The 8,013-nt window shown below is 40.3% G+C and overlaps 1 long non-coding RNA gene across 1 annotated transcript; it reads left to right on the top strand.

Moving 5' to 3' along the window:
• The first annotated feature begins 1,963 nt into the window (after nucleotides 1–1,963).
• Nucleotides 1,964–2,497, top strand: LOC115098482. The gene is made up of 3 exons (XR_003858529.1): nucleotides 1,964–2,140; nucleotides 2,227–2,340; nucleotides 2,440–2,497. It is a non-coding gene; the product is annotated as an uncharacterized LOC115098482 (long non-coding RNA).
• Nucleotides 2,498–8,013: the final 5,516 nt, after the last annotated feature.

Consider the following 8,013-nt stretch of genomic DNA (forward strand, 5'->3'; position numbering starts at 1 on the left):
TCTGCTAGTTTCCCGGACATTTAGGGCAAGTCTGAACAGCATGACCAACTTGTCCACAGTACATACACAGCCCCAGTTTCTAGAGATGTGAATCGTGTGATCAATCGTCTTAACGATCGATTTTGGCTGCGGGGTGAGGGAATCGGATCGTCGCGGTTTTGTTTAAATCATGTAAATCGTAAATCGGGGGAGGGCAGGAAAACCGGCACACTAAAACAACCCTAAAACCCACCCCAACCCTTTAAAATAAATCCCCCACCCTCCCGAACCCCCCCCCCCAAATGTCTTAAATTACCTGGGGTCCAGTGGGGGGGTCCCGGTGTGATCTTCCACTCTCGGGCCACGGGTGCGTTAATAGAAATGGCGCCGGCGCTACCTTTGCCCTGTCATATGACAGCTAATACATATATTATGACATCAATCCAATTCAATAATCTTTATTGGTGAAAAATTCATGAAAAATATTCACAATTAATCCATAATACCCCACACAATAGACATAATATCTTTATAAAAACAATAGACAAAATTCACACACCACCCATACTACACATATACACATCCGTTCTACATTCAACTCCTTATAAAAATCATTTCCAATTTTCTAAACATTCAAATATAACCATTAAATATAAATCTTCACATAACATATCATCAGATGTTAATACATTTCACTTCGTAAGCAGAAAGAGTTATATTGCACTTTAATTCTTGCGTTACAAGAACGTCAATCCTTTTGTTCTCCTTTTGTTCTCTCTACATGTTTCGCCTTTCCTCAGGCTTCTTCAGGAGAGTTTTTTCAAACAATCTCCCACTGCTCATGTACAACATCTATCCATAGGGTCTTCTAAAAACATTCATACAAAAAAATGTTTTTGAATATTCAATTAATACATTTTATATATAAACTTGATTCTTTATAAAGTGCTTCAAAAAAACTCCCATACCTGCACGTCCCAAAAAGGCTTGCCCAGACGCACAAATCAGCACATCCTCAACTCTTGTTTCAAAGCATTTCAATTGTTCAAATGCTCTAAACACATCTCTCAAAAGTATTCAAACTAGAAAAAAACAGATCAAAATGACTTCAAAGAGAAAATCATTCCCTTAAGAGTTCACCAGTGTGCAAGACAACCAAGGATTCTTACCTTTCTTATCTTAGGCAGAGAAACCACCTTCACCTTATTTCAAAGAGACGCCTCCATCGAGTGAAAAAACGGAAGTGAATCAAACTCTTCTCTTCCATCCTTTTAAGCCACACTGCCCCAATCAGAGCTCAACTCAAAACTATCCCCGCCCCTTAGAACATATGGTGTCTAAACCAATTGCCACTAAACCAAATAATTGCCACTCCCTAAGCACGCCAGATTCAAACCAATCACTGAAGACAACAAATGAAGGAAAAAAAAAAAAAAAAAAAGTGAAAAAACTTTGCAGCCAGAGTACAGGTTCTAAAACTTTGCAGCCAGAGTACAGGTTCTAAAAACATGTAGCCCACTCGATCTTATCATTCAATCCTTTTGGCCACAAAGTCTGTAAATTAAAAATCCATCGTTGTTCCTTCTGCAATAATATTTTGTTTATATTACCGCCCCGTCTAGCAGAAACCTTCTGAAGTACAAAGAAACGAAGTTCTTCTACCTTATGATTGGTAGAAGAACTTCGTTTCTTTGTACTTCAGAAGGTTTCTGCTAGACGGGGCGGTAATATAAACAAAATATTATTGCAGAAGGAACAACGATGGATTTTTAATTTACAGACTTTGTGGCCAAAAGGATTGAATGATAAGATCGAGTGGGCTACATGTTTTTAGAACCTGTACTCTGGCTGCAAAGTTTTAGAACCTGTACTCTGGCTGCAAAGTTTTTTCACTTTTTTTTTTTTTTTCCTTCATTTGTTGTCTTCAGTGATTGGTTTGAATCTGGCGTGCTTAGGGAGTGGCAATTATTTGGTTTAGTGGCAATTGGTTTAGACACCATATGTTCTAAGGGGCGGGGATAGTTTTGAGTTGAGCTCTGATTGGGGCAGTGTGGCTTAAAAGGATGGAAGAGAAGAGTTTGATTCACTTCCGTTTTTTCACTCGATGGAGGCGTCTCTTTGAAATAAGGTGAAGGTGGTTTCTCTGCCTAAGATAAGAAAGGTAAGAATCCTTGGTTGTCTTGCACACTGGTGAACTCTTAAGGGAATGATTTTCTCTTTGAAGTCATTTTGATCTGTTTTTTCTAGTTTGAATACTTTTGAGAGATGTGTTTAGAGCATTTGAACAATTGAAATGCTTTGAAACAAGAGTTGAGGATGTGCTGATTTGTGCGTCTGGGCAAGCCTTTTTGGGACGTGCAGGTATGGGAGTTTTTTTGAAGCACTTTATAAAGAATCAAGTTATATATAAAATGTATTAATTGAATATTCAAAAACATTTTTTTGTATGAATGTTTTTAGAAGACCCTATGGATAGATGTTGTACATGAGCAGTGGGAGATTGTTTGAAAAAACTCTCCTGAAGAAGCCTGAGGAAAGGCGAAACATGTAGAGAGAACAAAAGGAGAACAAAAGGATTGACGTTCTTGTAACGCAAGAATTAAAGTGCAATATAACTCTTTCTGCTTACGAAGTGAAATGTATTAACATCTGATGATATGTTATGTGAAGATTTATATTTAATGGTTATATTTGAATGTTTAGAAAATTGGAAATGATTTTTATAAGGAGTTGAATGTAGAACGGATGTGTATATGTGTAGTATGGGTGGTGTGTGAATTTTGTCTATTGTTTTTATAAAGATATTATGTCTATTGTGTGGGGTATTATGGATTAATTGTGAATATTTTTCACCAATAAAGATTATTGAATTGGATTGATGTCACAATATATGTATTAGCTGCAATTGGTTTGTGATATATAAATAATTAGCCAGGATTGGGTATCCTGTCATATGACAGGGCAAAGGTAGAGCTGGCGCCATTTTGGTTCCTGTCCCCCGACGTCACGAGCACAGGAGATCGCTCCCGGACCCATGCTGGACCCCCAGGGACTTTTGGCCAGCTTGGGGGGGGGCCTCCTGACCCCCACAAGACTTGCCAAAAGTCCAGCGGGGTCCGGGAGCGACCTCCTGCACTCGAATCGTATTGCTGTATTGCAAAATGGCGCCGGCCATACGGCCATATGGCCGGCGCCATTTTGCAATACGGCAATATGGCCATATGGCCGGCGCCATTTTGCAATACAAAATGGCACCGGTGCCATTTCTATTAACGCACCCGTGGCCCGAGAGTGGAAGATCACACCAGGACCCCCCCACTGGACCCCAGGTAATTTAAGACATTTTGGGGGGGGTTCGGGAGGGTGGGGAATTTATTTTAAAGGGTCAAGGTGGGTTTTAGGGTTGTTTTAGTGTGCCGGTTTTCCCGCCCTCCCCATTCCCCTCCCCCTTCCCCCGATTTACAATTTTTGATGATAAATCGGGGGAACTCCTATTGTATATCGCCTCTAACGATTTTTGACGATTTAAAATATATCGGACGATAATTTAAATCGTCAAAAAACGATTCACATCCCTACCAGTTTCTTCCGCATTGTTCTCTCTTTTGATGTCAGATGGCTGCAGCCTAATTGTATAGGTTCTTCTTTGCTGGCCACTGGGACCGAAGGAACAGGCATGGGTATGGACTTAACTCAAACTTCACCCTGAAAGGGTTTTCTGGAAGTCTTGGTCTCTTGAACCTTGTTGCGAAGTCGGCGATCAATCCTTGTTGCCAATTTCACTAGTTCATCCAAGGTCTCAGGCATCTCACGAGCGGTGAGCTCGTCTTTCAGATGAGAGTTCAGTCCTTCAAAGAAGAGGGTCTTCAGGCATCTCGGGTCCCAGGATAATTCAGATGCCAGTGTATTGAATTCAATAGCGAAGTCTGCTAGTGGTTTATTACCATTGTTTAAGATGGCGCCAGCCATCTATTGCTCCTACCATGTGACAGGGGCTGGCCAATGGCACCAATAGCCCCTGTCACATAGTAAGGGCAAAGGGCCACTGGCGTCATTTTGTTTACTGGCAGCTGACAGCCCAAGAGTGGGAGATTGCTCCCAGGACCCCCGCTGCACCACCAGGGACTTTAGGAAAGTTTTGGGGGGGTCAGGAGGGTGGGAGATTGTAAATAATTAAATCTGAAGGATCGGGGTGGGTTTTTATTTTCGGATTGGGACAGCCGAAAAAAAAAACCCCAGAACCGCAGGAAACAAAATTTCCCGTGGTTCTACAAAAACAAAATCGGAAACGATTGCTGTACAATATACATCTCTATTAATAACTAGATACTGGAAAAAGATACTCTGCTAAAAGATAGTGAACAATCTACAATCTGGTGGGTTACTGGATCCAAGACAACATGATTTCACCAGTGGAAGGTCCTGCAAATCAAAGCTTTTTGTTTTGATTGGGTAACTAGAGTTAGATCAAGCAAGAGTGCTTGATGTGATTTAATTGGATTTCAACAAAGCTTTTGATATAGTCCTGATTAGGAAGCTCATGAATAAAATGAGAAGCCTGGGACTGGTTACCAAGATGGTGGTGGAATGGATTACAAATTAGTTGACTGACAGAAGATAGCATGTAATGTTAAATTCTAAAGAGAGAACAGAGCTAAATTCAAGAATCAGTTTTAGAACTGTTTCTAGAAAACGTTTTAGAACTATTTCTAGAAAAAGTTTGTCTTTATGCAGATGATACTAAGATCTGCAACAGATTGGATACACCTGAAGAAGTAGAGAAAATGAAAAGAAATTTAACAAAGCTTGAAGACTGATTGAGAGTTTGGCATCTGGGATTCAATGGCAAGAAGTGCAGAGTCATGCATCTGGGGTGTAGTAATCCAAAAGAGCTGTGTGCGATTGGGGGTAAAATACTAATGAGCATGAACCAGGAGAGGAACTTTGGGTGTCTGAAGGCAACAAAGCAATGCAACAAAGATTTGACTAAAGCCAGAGGGATGCTGGGCTGCCTAGAGAGAGGAAAAAATAGCAGGAAAAAAAGAGGTGTTAATTACTTTGAACTGGCCTCAACTGGAGAAATATATTCAGTTCTGGAGACCATATCCCCAAAAGTATAGAGACAGGTTGTAAAAGGTCCAGAGAAGGGTGACCAAAATGGTGTGGGGTCTGTATCAAAAGACCTATGAGGAGAGGCTGAAGGATCTAACTATGTATACCCTAGAGGAGAGGAGGTGGAGAGGAGATATGATAAAGGCATTCAGATATCTGAAAAGTGTTAATGATGCACATACTTTAGACCTTTTCCGTTGGAAAGAAACTGAAGAACTAGGGGTCATGATATGAAACTACAGGGGATGGGGGGGGGGGGGGGTTCACCTGAGAACTAACATCAGAAAATATTCCTTTACAGTGAGGGTGGTGGATGCCTGGAATACTCTCCCAGAAAAGGTGCTGAAGATGAGAAAAGTACTGTAATACAAGAGGGCATGGGGAAAAAAAACCCTGCGGATCCTTAGAGGCTAGAGGATAGGAATGAAGAACTAGAGTAAACTAAAACATTAGGTGTAACGTTTCTGCATGGGGTGTAATGTGCATGGAACAGCAGTTATACCACTCTCAGTGGAAGGCATGGGGGTAACATGCATAGCATGGCAGTTATTACCCTTAACAATAGGCATGGGGGGGGGGGGGGGGGTTACTGCACAGAGCAGCAGTTACTATCATAAGTGTCTTGCTGGGCAGACTTGAGGGACCATTGGTCTTTATCTGCCATCAATGTTACTATGCTGAGTTATTTTGGTAGCCTCCTGTTGTGAAATGGTGCATCTCCCATACTTAAAAAAAAACCAAAAACAACCTCCCAAAACAAACACCATTTTCCTGTGGATCTCAAGCAAATCCATGGAGCATTTTAAAACTCCAACCAAGCTGACACATACATGATTTATGGTTGAATCAAACTTTTTAGCACATTTCTGCCTGCATGGATACATAAATACAAACTGTTACTCCTTTAAATGTCATTTCTCTGAAGGTTTGATCTTGTTCAGTTCTTTTAATCTGCAGTTGAACTTTTGACATTTGCATTTGCGTTTATGTATTCAGGACGGTGTTTACAAAACCAGGTTGTGATGACAACAAGCAGTAGCCATGGGCTGAACCTTTAATGCAAATGTTTTGTTTGCAAACAAACTAATGTTCTTCCTGGTGAAGGCAGCCCTGCACTACCTCCAGGAACCTGGCAATGCATGAATCGCACAAAAGGAAACTAGTAGTAAGGCAGAATGTTTGTAAACAGTTCTAACTTTTTGTTGCTATAGACAAGGAGTCACTATACTACGCTGTGTTAGAACAGTCTGTTAATGTGCATTTAATGGCCATTTTATCTCACAAAGCAACATTGTAAACACCTGCTGAATTATCAACATGATTTCCAGCATTTTCCAGAAGAAAACACCAGAGTGTTAACACTGCTGATAATGCATTATACTGCTGCTATCACAAGACTCAGTAAGTCCAGTTTGGGTTGATATCCTCCACTTTCTGAACTGCTGTCCTATGGACAGCATAGTAAGGCCACCCGAACCCATCCCCTACCCTCCAACAATCAAGCAAGGGCCCCCTCGCCCCCCCCCCCTACCATCAGGCTTTCCAACTGCACTGTCTCCTTCCCTCCTTCCCCTCAAGCAGGACTCCCTGCCTATCCCATCACCAGTTGTATAGAAGTTGGAGTACAAAAGTAACAATCATGTTTCCACCATGCAGTCCTTTGCCCTGCAGGAAAGTGTGTGTGTGTGTGTGTGTGATTGTTCCTAGGATGCCTTGCTTGATTGTTGTGTGTGTGTGAAGGGGGTCACAGTCCACAGTACACCTTGCATTAGTCCACTGGGAAGTTGTAGTTAAGTTTTTGCAATACCTGTGGGTTGATACAAATTACATTGCTTAACATGATTTGCATTAACCCTATTGGAATATTGCATGCATTTGCAAGTGACACAGCTCATTAATATTTGTAATGTAAAAGTCTGTGTTAACATTAATGCAGAGACTAATGCTAAAGTGCTGTTAGCTTTGCTACACTTAAAAAACATTGGCCCCTTAATAAGCTGCACTCATTTTAAGCAGATGTGTGACAGTGTGGAATAAGAGAATTGGAGTACTAACCATTCTGACTTCTGAATGATATTTAAATCATTTAGAAAATGAAAACTGGAGTTTGTCATCTATACATTGAGATTGCAGGTCTACACAACTAGTGATACACAATTTATTGTGGTGTTTGGTTTCAGCCAGATTTATGGCTCATGGATAAAATGGGGATTCTGAATAGTATGGAGTGATTTGACACGTCTCTAACAGATAGAATATTAGGATTCATCTGTTGGTATATGAGGATTTTAGACATTTACACATAGACTAAGAAAATGCCTTCTTGTGAATTGATGTGTATGCCCGCATGATCATAGTTCAGAGTTAAATGCAAATTTTCATAGAACCTATTGCATAGTATAATCATTTAATCTTATTGGAAATGTTCTTAAAAGATTGGCATATTACTGCTGAAATCAGATACAGAACAATTCTTTATAAAAATTTATTTTGCAGTCAGAAAGTCAATCTTACTATTTCTCAAGCTTTCAATACAATTTGACATGTACTAATACATTAATGCAGCATTACAATACACATAACTCATTGTCTACAACCAAACTCAGATAAATAGGCTCATGCAATTCCTACAAATTGCAGGAGCCCATTAGAGCACTACTTTACTTCAGGTTATGAAATATATCACTAATCCTTTCCATCCTGCATACAAAACAACCAGGGCAGTCCATAAACCTTAGTGGACATCTGAGGATTCTATTGGCTGTAATCATTGAATGTAAAACATATGATAAGAAATTAGAAATAAAGGACATATAGAATGTGTGACATAGCTGAGAAACAGTAGAAGAAACATTATTTCAGAAAAGGGGAAAAGACCCGAGCAAGTGACACCATACTGCAGAATTACTATATTCATCCCCA

The sequence above is a fragment of the Rhinatrema bivittatum genome, chromosome 9 (genome assembly GCF_901001135.1).
Source record: "Rhinatrema bivittatum chromosome 9, aRhiBiv1.1, whole genome shotgun sequence".
Classification (NCBI taxonomy): Eukaryota; Metazoa; Chordata; class Amphibia; order Gymnophiona; family Rhinatrematidae; genus Rhinatrema; species Rhinatrema bivittatum.